Source organism: Vulpes vulpes, chromosome 14 (genome assembly GCF_048418805.1).
Source record: "Vulpes vulpes isolate BD-2025 chromosome 14, VulVul3, whole genome shotgun sequence".
In the NCBI taxonomy this organism is placed as follows: Eukaryota; Metazoa; Chordata; class Mammalia; order Carnivora; family Canidae; genus Vulpes; species Vulpes vulpes.
Window position 1 is genome coordinate 84,485,249 of NC_132793.1, and position 13,013 is coordinate 84,498,261.

Below are 13,013 nucleotides of genomic sequence, written 5' to 3' on the forward strand. Positions count from 1 at the left end.
GGACTTCTTTACAAAAAGAACTGTTTATGGAAAACTTATAATGTGTTCATACCTTCCCCTCATGCAACCACACAAACATCGAGGTATATATTGATTGTTCTGCTGAAAAGATCAAAGGCTTCCTCAAGAAACAACTTGTAGTTTGCTCAATACACAATTATGTGCTGTGGACCAGTGGCATGACAATCTGTTAAGAAATTTAAAGTGGCACTGAGGGGGCCACTTGATGGGATGAACACTGGGTGTGATGCTATATGTTGGCAAATTGAACTCCAATAAAGAAATAATAATTAAAAAAAGAAATTTAAAGTGGGTGCATTTTTTAATATTTTTTATGAGTGGGAAATATCAGAAAGGGAGACAGAACATGAAAGACTCCTAACTCTGGGAAACGAACTAGGGGTAGTGGAAGGGGAGGAAGGCGGAGGGTAGGGGTGACTGGGTGACGGGCACTGAGGTGGGCACTTGACAGGATGAGCACTGGGTGATATTCTATATGTTGGCAAATTGAACACCAATAAAAAATAAATTAACAAAAAATAAATAAGTGGGTTCTAGTAGACTGTCAACAAAGCTACAATACAATCTCAATAAAAGCCATTTCCCATTAAATTCTATGACCAAATTGAGGGCACAATTGTATAGAATGTTAAATTATAAGCAAGTGGATATCTTAATACATTTACTTAAAAATGATGGACTGAATTGTGAAGTGATTTTACTCTAAGCCATGCTTCTTGATAGCCATAATCACAAAGGCCAGTTGCTTGTTAAAGACATTCATAAAGCAATAATGTCAGCAAACAAGAATTAATAATTGTGGCTATGATGAATGGAATACTCTGTAGGGCCCCTATGACTGCCACTGGACATCCACAACTCATGTCACCTTCTCATTTACTGTCATAATACTTGAAATAATATAAGATCATTCCTCAACAGTCCTGTGTCCATTGCCAGCACGTAAAATCTGGGCATCTTCCTCATATGATTAGTCATCCTACCATGCCAGTTTTGCCACCTTGTATGGTCAGTGTTTTCCTTCCTCTCCATCCCTGTGGCCATTGTTTCCTGCCTGAAATTTGCAGCTGCCTTTGGCATTATCTCTAACTTGAATAATGCTGTGATTCACATGAATCACTACATTGGCTATTAAGATCATACTATTTTACTTGGTTTAAAGCATTGAATGGCTCCCGATTTTCCTCTGTCGCTCACTTTTCCTCATCCTAAGGGTCAAGGAGTAGCAGGGTAGAGGTGTATTAGGACTTAATCAAGATTAAATGCTTCTGCACAGCAAAAGAAACAGTCAAAAAAAAAAGACAGCCTACAAAATGGGAGAAGATATTTGCAAATGACACATCAGATAAAGGGCTAGTATCCAAGATCTATAAAGAACTTATTAAACTCACAGCAAAGAAACAAACAATCCAATCATGAAATGGACAAAAGACATGAACAGAAATCTCACAGAGGAAGACATGGACATGGCCAACATACACATGAGAAAATGCTCTGCATCACTTGCCATCAGGGAAATACAAATCAAAACCACAATGAGATACCACCTCACACCAGTGAGAATGGGGAAAATTAAGAAGGCAGGAAACCACAAATGTTGGAGAGGATGCGGAGAAAGGGGAACCCTCTTGCACTGATAGTGGGAATGTGAACTGGTACAGCCACTCAGGAAAACTGTTTGGAGGTTCCTCAAAGAGTTAAAAATAGAACTGCCCTATGACCTAGCAATTGCACTGCTTGGGATTTACCCCAAAGAAACAGATGCAGTGAAACTTGGAGACACCTGCATCCGAATGTTTAGAGCAGCAATGTCCACGATTGCCAAACTGTGGAAGGAGCCTCGGTGTCCATCGAATGATGAATGGATAAAGATGTGGTATACAATGGAATATTACTCAGCCATTAGAAACAACAAATACCCACCATTTGCTTCGACATGAATGGAACTGAAGGGTATTATGCTGAGTGAAGTAAGTCAATCAGTAAAGGACAAACATATGGTCTCATTCATTTGGGGAATATAAAATTTAATGAAAGGGAATAAAGAGGAAAGGAGAAAAAAACTGGAAGAGGAAGAAATAGAAAACCTGAACAGGCCAATAACCAGGGAGGAAATTGGAGCAGTCATCAAAAACCTCCCAAAACACAAAAGTACAGGGCCAGATGGCTTCCCAGGGGAATTCTATCAAACGTTTAAAGAAGAAATCATACCTATTCTACTAAAGCTGTTTGGAAAGATAGCAAGAGATGGAGTACTGCCAAATTCGTTCCATGAGGCCAGCATCACCTTAATTCCGAAACCAGACAAAGACCCCACCAAAAAGGAGAATTACAGACCAATATCCCTGATGAACATGGATGCAAAAATTCTCAACAAGATACTAGCCAATAGGATCCAAGAATACATTAAGAAAATTACTCACCAAGACCAAGTAGGATTTATCCCCGGGACACAAGGCTGGTTCAACACTGGTAAAACAATCAATGTGATTCATCATGTCAGCAAGAGAAAAACCAAGAACCATATGATCCTCTCATTAGATGCAGAGAAAGCATTTGACAAAATACAGCATTCATTCCTGATCAAAACTCTTCAGAGTGTAGGGATAGAGGGAACTTTCCTCGACATCTTAAAAGCCATCTACGAAAAGCCCACAGCAAATATCATTCTGAATGGGGAAGCACTGGGAGCCTTTCCCCTAAGATCAGGAACAAGACAGGGATGTCCACTCTCACCACTGCTATTCAACATAGTATTGGAAGTCCTCGCCTCAGCAATCAGACAACAAAAAGACATTAAAGGCATTCAAATTGGCAAAGAAGAAGTCAAACTCTCCCTCTTCGCTGATGACATGGTACTCTACATAGAAAAACCAAAAGACTCCACCCCAAGATTGCTAGATCTCATACAGCAATTTGGTAGTGTGACAGGATACAAAATCAATGCCCAGAAATCAATGGCATTTCTATACACTAACAATGAGACTGAAGAAAGAGAAATTAAGGAGTCAATCCCATTTACAATTGCACCCAAAAGCATAAGATACCTAGGAATAAACCTAATCAAAGAGGTAAAGGATCTATCCCCTAAAAACTATAGAACACTTCTGAAAGAAATTGAGGAAGACACAAAGAGATGGAAAAATATTCCATGCTCATGGATTGGCAGAATTAATATTGTGAAAATGTCAATGTTACCCAGGGCAATTTACACGTTGAATGCAATCCCTATCAAAATACCATGGACTTTTTTCAGAGAATTGGAACAAATTTTTTCAAGATTTGTGTGGAATCAGAAAAGACCCCAAATAGCCAGGGGAATTTTAAAAAAGAAAACCATATCTGGGGGCATCACAATGCCAGATTTCAGATTGTACTACAAAGCTGTGGTCATCAAGACAGTGTGGTACTGGCACAAAAACAGACACATAGATCAATGGAACAGAATAGAGAACCCAGAAGTGGACCCTGAACTTTATGGTCAACTAATATTCGATAAAGGAGGAAAGACTATCCATTGGAAGAAAGACAGTCTCTTCAATAAATGGTGCTGGGAAAATTGGACATCCACATGCAGAAGAATGAAACTAGACCACTCTCTTTCACCATACATAAAGATGAACTCAAAATGGATGAAAGATCTAAATGTGAGACAAGATTCCATCAAAATCCTAGAGGAGAACATGGGCAACACCCTTTTTGAAGTTGGCCACAGTAACTTCTTGCAAGATACATCCACGAAGGCAAGAGAAACAAAAGCAAAAATGAACTATTGGGACTTCATCAAGATAAGAAGCTTTTGCACAGCAAAGGATACAGTCAACAAAACTAAAAGACAACCTACAGAATGGGAGAAGATATTTGCAAATGACACATAAAGGGCTAGTATCCAAGATCTATAAAGAACTTATTAAACTCAACACCAAAGAAACAAACAATCCAATCATGAAATGGGCAAAAGACATGAAGAGAAATCTCACAGAGGATGACATAGACATGGCCAACATGCACATGAGAAAATGCTCTGCATCACTTGCTATCAGGGAAATACAAATCAAAACCACAATGAGATACCACCTCACACCAGTGAGAATGGGGAAAATTAAGAAGGCAGGAAACCACAAATGTTGGAGAGGATGTGGAGAAAGGGGAACCCTCTTGCACTGTTGGTGGGAATGTGAACTGGTGCAGCCACTCTGGAAAACTGTGTGGAGGTTCCTCAAAGAGTTAAAAATATACCTGCCCTATGACCTAGCAATTGCACTGTTGGGGATTTACCCCAAAGATTCAGATGCAATGAAACGCCGGGACACCTGCACCCCGATGTTTCTAGCAGCAATGTCCACAATAGCCAAACTGTGGAAGGAGCCTCGGTGTCCATCGAAAGTTGAATGGATAAAGAAGATGTGGTTTATGTATACAATGGAATATTACTCGGCCATTGGAAACGACAAATACCCACCACTTGCTTCAATGTGGATGGAACTGGAGGGTATTATGCTGAGTGAAATAAGTCAATCAGAAAAGGACAAACAGTGTATGTTCTCATTCATTTGGGGAATATAAATAATAGTGAAAGGGAATATAAGGGAAGGGAGAAGAAATGTGTGGGAAATATCAGGAAGGGAGACAGAACATAAAGACTCCTAACTCTGGGAAACGAACTAGGGGTGGTGGAAGGGGAGGAGGGCGGGGGGGTGGGGGTGAGTGGGTGATGGGCACTGAGGGGGACACTTGACGGATGAGCACTGGGTGTTATTCTGTAGGTTGGTAAATTGAACACCAATAAAAAATTATTTTATTAAAAAAAAAGAAAATATCAGTGAGGATGACAGAACATGAGAGACACCTAACTCTGAAAAACGAACAAGGAGTATTGGAAAGGGAGGTGGGCGGGGGGGGGGGCGGGTTGCGGTGACTGGGTGATGGACACTGAGGGGGCACTTGACGGAATGAGCACTGGGTGATATATGTTGGCAAACTGAACTCCAATATATATATATATATATATATATATATATATATATATGAAAAGGATTTTCAAGTGAGTTCAGGGGTCCCTCTGCTGGATGTTTCCCGAACTCCTTGAATTCTATATTGAAAACCCACCTTGGGTCAAGCAAAGATGGGTCCTAAGGCAGAAGATCCTAACATTTAGATCACAGACCCTTCCTACTTACTTTTGCCCCCAACCCAGATAGTCGTATGGACACAGGAAATGAATGGTTAGGTCTGACCTCTGGGGAGAATGTCTAGGAAATGTAGCCTAGGGTGTATCCATCTTTAGAACCCATGGCTCATTTTCCTGAGTGCAAGCAATTTATCTCTTCCAAATCTTCCAGGGGTTTCTATCGTGAATGCCATGAAGAGACCTATAACACTGTGAGCCTATTGGTCCAATCCCCTAATCCTTGTATTTTTTCCCCTGATATTTGCAAATGACGTATCAGATAAAGGGCTAGTTTCCAAGATCTATAAAGAACTTATTAAACTCAACACCAAAGAAACAAACAATACAATCATGAAGTGGGCAAAAGACATGAAGAGAAATCTCACAGAGGAAGACATAGACATGGCCAACATGCACATGAGAAAATGCTCTGCATCACTTGCCATCAGGGAAATACAAATCAAAACCACAATGAGATACCACCTCACACCAGTGAGAATGGGGAAAATTAAGAAGGCAGGAAACAACAAATGTTGGAGAGGATGCGGAGAAAAGGGAACCCTCTTGCACTGTTGGTGGGAATGTGAACTGGTGCAGCCACTCTGGAAAACTGTTTGGAGGTTCCTCAAAGAGTTAAAAATAGATCTGCCCTATGACCCAGCAATTGCACTGTTGGGGATTTACCCCAAAGATTCAATGCAATGAAACGCCAGGACACCTGCACCCCGATGTTTATAGCAGCAATGTCCACAATAGCCAAACTGTGGAAGCAGCCTCGGTGTCCTAATCCTTTTAGATTCTTAAAGCTAAACCTGCTTCATTCTGCTTAAGAGATGGAACTCATGGGGAGCTTCTTTCATTACCAATTCCTTCTATTTTGCTTTGAGAAACTATAAAAATCCTTCTGGTGGTCTCACTGAGATGCCTTTCTCAGTGCAAATGCCTTTTCTCTGAAAGCTGCTAATCCATCTCCAAGTAAGACTAGCTTTCTATGCTGTCACTTGTTCAAAATACATTCAGCTTGAGAACCATGGTTAGCAAAGGGATTTGTATTGCCCAATCAATCAGCAATAACCACAGAAGCATTTCCTAGACCTCATAGACTTCCTGGAGCATACTCTATAACGGCTTATAATATTTTCCTGAAGTAGAGATAGCTGTTCCAAAAAACTGTGTAATTTGAATGTTAGCCTTGTGGCTTCTGCAAGACACGCTTAAAAATATTTTGTTTCACTGCATCTGTATGTTTGGGGTAAATGCCCAGCAGTGCAATTGCTGGGTATAGCAGCAATGTCCACAATAGCCAAACTGTGGAAGGAGACTCGGTGTCCATAGAAAGATGAATGGATAAAAGAAGATGTGGTCTATGTATACAATGGAATATTACTCAGCCATTAGAAATGACAAAATAGCCACTATTTGCTTTGACATGGATGGAACTGGAGGGTATTATGCTGAGTGAAATAAGTCAATCAGAGAAGGACAAACATTATATCGTCTCATTCATTTGGGGAATATAAAAATTAGTGAAAGGGAATAAAAGGGAAAGGAGAGAAAATGAGTGAAAATATCAGTGAGGGTGAGAAAACATAAGAGACACCTAACTCTGGGAAACGAACAAGGGGTAGTGGAAAGGGAGGTGGGTGGGGGGTTGGGGTGACTGGGTAACGGGCACTGAGGAGACACTTGGCAGGATGAGCACTGGGTGTTATGCTGTATGTTAGTAAATTGAACTCCAATAAAAAAATAAAATAAATATTTTGTTTTGGAAAAATAGATTCACAAGAAGTTGAAAAGATTATGCAGGGTTAATGACCTTCTATCTGTTTTCTACCAATGTTTACATCTTATACAGTTGTAGTAAAATATCAAGTACCTTGACATTGGTACCATGTATATGTGTAGTTCAATGATATTTTATCATAAATGTGTATTTTTGTAAACATCACTGCAATCAACATACAGATCTATTTTTCAACCACAAATATTTCTTTCATACTATGTCTTTATAATCGTGTGTATCCTTAACCCCTGGCCATCACTACTCTGTTCTCTATCTTCATAATTTTGTCAGTTTGATAATATTGTATAAATTGAATCACACCTTTGAGACTGGTATTTTTCACTCACTATAATGTGAATCATACACATCCAAGTTGTTGTGTGTCTTAATAGTTTATTCATTTTTAATGCTGATAAAATATTTATCTGTGAAAGACATGTTGGTTTGTTTCCAGGTTTGAGCTACTACAAAGTTGCTTATGAACATTCATGGACAGGATTTAGTATGGGCATAATTTTTCACTTATCTGGTGTACTTGCTGGGTTCCATGGTAAGTGCATGTTTACCTTTTGAATGAAACTACCAAACTATTTTCTAGAATGGCTATACCATTTTACATTCCCACTAACAATGTATGAGAGATCCAGTTTCTCTTCATCCTCACCAATGATTGGTGTAGTCACTTTTAGAATAAATTTAACTGTCCTAATAGGTATGTAGTGATAATCTCATTGTGCTCTTAATTTGAAGCTCCCTAATGGTGAGAGAAGTTGAATTCTTTCCCTGTACTTACTTGTTATTTGTATATCTCCTTTACTGAAATGTTTGTTCATCTCCATTGGCCATTTACTAAATGAACTTTTTGTTTTATAATGTTGGGTTTTGTGGGTTCCTTATATAATCTAGATTTGAATCCATTATTAGATATGCTGTTGACAAGTATTTTCTTCCAGTCTATAGTTTGGCTGTCCATTATCATAGCAGCACAAGATCTTTACACAGCAGAAGTTTTAAATTTTGATGATGTCCAATTTGTTGATTTATTTTCTATTATATATCATGTTCCTTGTTTTATACCTAGCTACCCTGTACTAGACTCTTGGTCCCAAAGATTTTCTTCTATGTTTTCTTCTAAAAATTTAATAGCATTACATTTTATATTTACTTTGTGATCCATTTTGAGATTATTTCCTATAAAGCATTAAGTTTAGGCTGAGTTTTTTCCTTATACATATCTAATTGTTCTAGCAATATTTGTTGAAAAGACTATCCTTTCAATATTAAATTGCTTTTGTACCTTTGTCAAAAATCAGTTGGTTCTATTTGTGTGTGTGGGCTACTTCTGAGTTCTTTATTCTGTCTGATTGATTTATGTGATTATCCTTCCACTGATACTACACCAACTTGACTGTAGCTATATACTGTCTTGAAAGAAGTACCTTCTCACATTATTTTCTTTCAAAATTATTTGTAGCCATTCTATGTTCTTTAACTTTCCATGCTAATTTTTAAAATAACCTTGTCTATATATTTAAAAGAAACTTCCTGGGAGTTTTGTAGGAATTTAATTAAGCCTATATATCAAATTGGGTAGAATCAACATTTTTACTATGTTGAATCTTCCAATCCAAAAACATAGTATATCTCTCAATTTATTTGGATTACCTTTGATAACTTCCAACAGCATTTTGTATTTTTCAGTACATAAGTCCTAGATATGTCTGTTAGATTTATATGCCTAAGTATTTCATTGTTTTTGAGTGATTGTAAATTATATTACATTTTCAATTTCTGTTTCACCTATTTAATGTTAGTATGTAGAAATACAACTGAATTTTGTATGTTGATCTTGTAGACATGCTACTTTGCTGAATTCACACATTCTAGTTTATGTATAGATTCTATAGTATTTTCTACGTTGACCATTATGTCATCTGCAAAAACGGAGTAGTTGTATTTCTTCCTTTTCTATCTGTATGTACTTTGTTGCTTTTATTACCTTATTATTCAGGACTTCAAGTAATATATTGAAATGGAGTGGTGAGAACAATCTTGCCTTGTTCCAGTGTTTCCGGGAGAACATTCTACCCTTAACTATAAAGTATAATATCACCTATATGTTACCTGATGCCCTTTCTCATGATGAGGAAGTTCTCTTCTGTTCATGTTTTTAGAGTTTTATTCACAGTTGAACTTTGTTATTGTGGCCATTGCTGATAGAAACATCGGGGTGCAGGTGTCCCGACGTTTCATTGCATCTGAATCTTTGGGGTAAATCCCCAACAAATGTTTTATTATAGGACGCCTGGGTGGCTCAGTGGTTGAGCGTCTGTCCTTGGCCTGGGGCATGATCCTGGGATCCAGGATCAAGTCCCTCATCGGGCTCCTTGCAGGGAGTCTGCTTCTCCCTCAGCCTGTGTCTCTGCCTCTCTCTCTCTCTTGCTGTGTCTCTCATGAATAAATAAATAAAAATCTTTTAAAAATATTTTATTATATTGATTGCTGCAATCATGGTTTTTCCTCTTTAGCCTGTTAATATTAACTTATTTTTAAATATTGAAGTAGCCTTGCATCCTGGAAATAATCTCACTTTCTTGGGGGTGGAGTACTGTGTCTGATTTTGGTCTCAGGTATTACCGAGTTCATAAAATATTCCTACATTCTGGAAGTGATTGTGTAAAACTGATGTTAATTCTTTTCAAAAAATAGTAGAATTGTTTAGTGAAACCACTGATTTTTCAAGGAATTATTTTCTAACACAGTTTTGCTTCAAGACTGAGGGAATTCTTGCACATAAACTTAACATTTAGTGGAACTTCGCAAAGAAAGATATCAGCATATCCTTTAATATGATCCCAAAATGGATGTCATTGTTTCTTCTTTAAGAGTACCCAGATTCAGCATCTGCCCCTCTCTCATGGCAGAGGACAAAGTCCTGACTGGGCTTCACCCTACAATTGATGTCTGAAATTTTAGTATGTCACTTACTTTTCTGTCTCTGATTTCTGCTGCCAGAAGACAAGGAGTTTGGCCTTGGTCTCTGAGCTATTCCTCTCTTTTACCCATTGTGAGACTCATTTTTGCTCCCTTAGAAAGTTCTATAATTAAAAACAAAATATATTAGCTTCTTTACCCAGAAAAGTTGAAATTGTTAAGGATACAATAAGAAGACAAAGCAATTATCAAATGTAGTGGTGGTAAAGGCAGTGAATTCCATAGCCTGGGATCAGCCACTACTATACATATAATATTTTCAATGTATTGAATTGAATATATATATTGAATATATTCATTGAATATATATTCAAATGATACTTTAATATTTGAATATATATATTCAAATTATCCTTTATTGAAATATTTTCCTTTGGAGTTCTTAACTAGCCAGGTACTCCACTGCTACCACTGTTGATGTCATCTATGATATCATGAGGGTGGCAGCCATCAACACTGCAGACCACAGATTCGGTAGTCCCCAGGACTACTTAAATGGTTCCAGAGAGTTCTCTGGCTGAAGATTGGTGCCATATCTTTTAGGCCATATTGAGAATTTCATCCAAAATGGTATTTCCCCTGTGCTTAATGTTTTTCTGCTTCTTTCTTTTATGCTTCTTTCTGTCTCTTGGCAGTTTCTTGAGGGCTTTGGTAATCAAGACAGAGGAAGAAGGTACCACTTCAATGTGGACCTGTCTCTTCTCAATGGTCAGTTTCACTGTGATCCTCAGACCCTTCCAATCACTGGTTGTCTTGGTGATGTCATCACCAAACTCTTTTGGAGACATACCCGGGGGCCAGTGCAGATATGGCACTGACTTCTCCACTGGTGCACTACAGGTATACAACTTAGATTTCACTGGGGACAAATAAAGATGGCATGGTGGAGGTGGGCTGGATTTGGGTTGCTATTTCACTTCCTCTGAGCAAAAAGACAAAAGACCAGCTACCATACATTTTTGAAGTTTCTCTGCAATAAGTAGGCCGACAACATACATTTGCAACTTTGCCATCATCCTATTACTCATTTGCAAGTTTCTGCAGAAATTGTCCAGAGGAATATCAAGATTTTAGTTAATTTATTTCTATATTAACCAGTAAGTTTACAGAGATAACTAAAAAGCAATGTGATGGTGATTAAGTAAGACTTATATTCAGATGAGCTATATAATTCAAGATTTCTTTGGTTCTGTTTCATTGGTTAACCCCTTAATCTTAGGAAGGGGAGACATCTACTATTAGTGAACACACTGTTCCAGGCAATTGCAACAAAAAAAAGTGAAGAGACAGATAAAGTTCTTAATAATACAGAACTTACATTATAGTAAAAAGAGATGAATAATAAACATATTTGGAAGTGTAAATAGGGATAGTACTGTGTTTAAACTACAATTAGGTGAATTATGAAGAGTAACATGGGCTCTTTGTAGATATTGTGATCAGAGAATAGATCTGTGACTACTTAGTATTTTATTTTATTTTTAAAAATTTTATCTATTTATTCATGGAAGACACAGAGAGAAAGAGAGAGAAACATAGGCAGAGACATAGGCAGAGGAAGAAGCAGGCTTCATGCGGGGAGTCCAATGTGGCACTCGATCCCAGAACTCCAGGATCACACCCTGAGCCAAAGGCAGACGTTTAACCACTGAGCCACCCATGAGTCCCTTTGGAATGGTATTTTAAAGACAGAATGAGAGTTCATTATAATGCAGTTGAGAAGAAAACTTGATTATTTTTTGTAACACACAGCATTGTAAGAATTCGAATGTCAAGTGATGGCACTGTACCAGGACATGTTACAACTTTAGGAATTTCATTTCATTCTTGGAACACCAACAGCATCCACACACCCAATATAATCTAAAAGGGCTTATTATTATTTGTTTGACAATGCTTCTCATGTGACTTTACATAGCAGGTGAACTACACATATTCGTCAAGAGACTCTATTTTGGGTTTGACTTTCTGGGAATCTGTTGAAAATGAATGAATGAATGAATGAATGAATGAATGAATGAATGAATAAGAAAACAGCCAGCCAGCCAGCCAGCCAACCAGTTAGCCAAACCAACCAACCAACCAACCAACCAACCAACCAACCAACCAACCATCTCAGAAGGTTTCAAGGCACATGCCTACAAGGGATCACGGATCATTACAAAACTGAACACTTCAGTATCTGTTTCCCCAAGGTGGCCCTAGAAGATTCTACAGGAGGTTATAGAGTTGTCACCAAAATGTAGCTCCTTTAATATTAAGAAGTTTTCACTCTCTTATGTAAGTAAAGACAGGATAAAACGAATATAAAAACCTTACTGTTCTGGGCAGGTAAAGAAAACAAAAACATTGTCTTTTCCTCTCTGCTCACAGTCTCTTATCAAGAGTAGACTACCAATGCAAGAAAATCTTGTCATTTTAACAGAGAGAAGAGCCAAATCTCAATGTTATATCAGTGTACTTGTAAAACTCACTTCTCCCAATCTCAGTCAGTCCTGACCATGCATACAATTACTTTTAAGAAAGTCTCCTTCAGGGATGCCTGGGTGGCTCAGCGGTTGAGCATCTGCCTTTGGCTCAGGATGTGATCCCGGGGTCCTGGGATCGAGTCCTGCAGCAGGCAGTATTGTTTTTTGACAATACTATTTTTGGTAGAGGAGCCTGCTTCTCCCTCAGCCTGTCTCTCTCTCTCTCTCTCTCTCTCTCTCTCTCTTTCTCTCTTCCTCTCTCTCTCTGTCTCATGAATGCATAAATAAAATCTTTTTTAAAAAAGACAATGTAGGGGCGCCTGGGTAGCTTAGTCAGTTGAGCATCTGCCTTCGAGTTATGGTCCCAGGGTTCTGGGATCAAGCCTCACATTAGGGTCCCTGCTCAGTGGAGGGCCTGCTTCTCCCTCTCCCCCTGATTGTACTCTATCTCTCTTTGTCTCTGTCTCTTTCTATCAAATAAATAAATAAAATCTTAAAAAAAATAAAGAGAGAATGGAGCCAGGCCACATAAAAGCCTGGGAGAATAACATTTTAAGCAGAAGAATTAGCTAGTGTC

The 13,013-nt window shown here is 38.3% G+C and overlaps 1 pseudogene; it reads right to left on the reverse strand.

The window, feature by feature from the left end:
- Window positions 1-10,354: 10,354 nt before the first annotated feature.
- Window positions 10,355-10,850, reverse strand: LOC140595272 (large ribosomal subunit protein uL11 pseudogene; annotated as a pseudogene).
- Between the last annotated feature and the right edge of the window lie 2,163 nt (window positions 10,851-13,013).